This window comes from Miniopterus schreibersii (genome assembly GCF_964146895.1).
Source record: "Miniopterus schreibersii genome assembly, chromosome: 18".
NCBI classification, from domain to species: Eukaryota; Metazoa; Chordata; class Mammalia; order Chiroptera; family Miniopteridae; genus Miniopterus; species Miniopterus schreibersii.
In genome coordinates this window covers 39499659-39501694 of record NC_138121.1, presented here as the reverse complement: position 1 = coordinate 39501694, position 2036 = coordinate 39499659, and the positions used below count along the sequence as shown (strand labels likewise).

General features: G+C 53.2%; 1 long non-coding RNA gene across 1 annotated transcript; it reads left to right on the top strand.

Moving 5' to 3' along the window:
* The first annotated feature begins 488 nt into the window (after positions 1-488).
* On the top strand, positions 489-1410 carry LOC308547608. The gene is made up of 3 exons (XR_013997524.1): positions 489-575; positions 936-1101; positions 1345-1410. It is a non-coding gene; the product is annotated as an uncharacterized lncRNA (long non-coding RNA).
* The last annotated feature ends 626 nt before the right edge of the window (positions 1411-2036 follow it).

Below are 2036 nucleotides of genomic sequence, written 5' to 3'. Positions count from 1 at the left end.
GGTGACCGCTAGGAGAGCCGGGCTCCCGTAAGGACCTTGAATGTGCGGGCGGATGATTACCCAGGGGAGAGCCTCGTCCCTTTGGATACAGGCAGGGCGGCTGTCTGACACCTGCCCATGCTCCTGACCAAGCAGGGAGGTGAGATGGGCTCCGCCCCACGGGTACCCTGGTTTCTATAGAGGACAGCGGTCTTTAAGAGAAGAAGCCCTCAGGGAGATGCAGTGCTTGGAGACGGGGTCGTTGTTCCTTCAGCTCTGCAAAACCTCACCCTCTCTGCTCCCAGCCTCTCTCTTAGTTAGCAAAATTTATTAAGCACCTGCTGTGTGCTAGACACGGTTCCAGGCACTCATAACACACTGAGTGCAACTGAGAAAGCATCCTCTCTTCTTGGGGTGCACAACCTGGTAGGAGGTAGAAGAAAAGAGCAGAGTATGTATGTGAAGCATCTGTTTGTGTTTACTGCATATCCACTGGGTGCCTAGGAGCTGAGGTTTCTACAGTGGGGTCCCCGACGCAGGAGGCGCCGCTCCAGCAGGTGGGCAGATGGATCAGAAGAGGAGGAGCAATGTGGTGGGTAGGTTGTGATTTTTGATGTGTCCTAGTGCGTCAGGGACAGCAGGACCTAGGCCCTCCACAGTGGTGTCGTTCGGGCTGGCTGGGCTCTGCTCTGGGAAGTTGGAGGAGGCCCCTGGGCTCTGAGGCTGGATCAGGCAGGGTGCTCCAGAGACTCGGACCCCATGGGAGGTAGATATGCCATATTATATGCACTGTCATAGGAGATTTGTTGTCAGAGACAGGACTCCGTGTGCCTCGGTGCTGCTCTTGCCATCTGTGATCCGCTCCCCAGTGTCAGCACACCTACTGAGTCAAGTGGCGAAAGATCGCGTGACAGTCAACAAACTGAACAGGTGCATATCCATTGTATCTACTCAAGGGTTCAACAAAGACTGATTGAAGACCCAGTGAGCTGGGAGCTGGACCAGGAGCGCTACTAGGACGGCACGGCGGACAGCACTTTGCTCTCACAGAGCTTGCATCCAGGGGGAAGACAGACAACAGACAGCAGGCAACAGACGTCAAACTCAAGCAAAAGTCAGCTGGTAATACAGTCGTCTCGTCCCTCTGCCTTTTCTGTGGGGGAATGTCCCAAGTCCCTGACACCGTGGACAGCACCAGCCCTGTGTGTCCCGTCCTTTCCCTGTCCACTCATACCTGTGATCAAGTTTGGTTTATAAGTTAGGCACAGTAAGAGATTAACAACAGTATCTAATAATAAAATAGAGCATTATAACAGTAGACTGTGACAAGAGTTACGTTGATGTGGCCTTTCTCTCTCTCTCAAGGTACCTGGTTGCGCTGTATGTACAGTATGGAGGCCCTGGACAAGGGGTGACTCACATCCCAGGCGGACGGCTGGACCGTGCGACACTCCATCACTGCAGACAGAATGGTGCACAATTTAAGCTTATGAATGGTTTGTTTCTGGAATGTTCCATTTAATATTTTCAGACTGCTGGTAACTGAAACCCTGGAGGTAAAACCGAGGACAAGGGGGATGACCGTCATATAGAACAAAAAGTGAGAGTGCGGAGTGGCTGAGAGGGCCCAGTGTGTGAAGCCATTTCAGGGAGGGAGCAAGATCTGGTCAATTCTGGTCTTCACTGGGCAGCAAGTGGACATCACAGCCTTTAATATGTCCCAAAGACCTCAGTGGCATTTCATTCTCAGCTCAACTGGGTGTCCTTCCAGCCCTTCCTCCACTCATCCCCCACCCCCACGCCATCTCTAACTCTGACTGTCAGGTCGGAGGAAGATAATAGGTCTCCCAGCTGGGCTGGCAAAGGAAGGCGCACTCACCACACATGCACATGCACACACCACACACATGCACACACCGCACATGCACACAGACAGGCACACGTGCACACCACACCCATGCACACACCACACATGCACACAGATAGGCACAGGTGCACACACCACACATGCACACACCACACATGCACACCACCACATGCACACACCACATATGCAC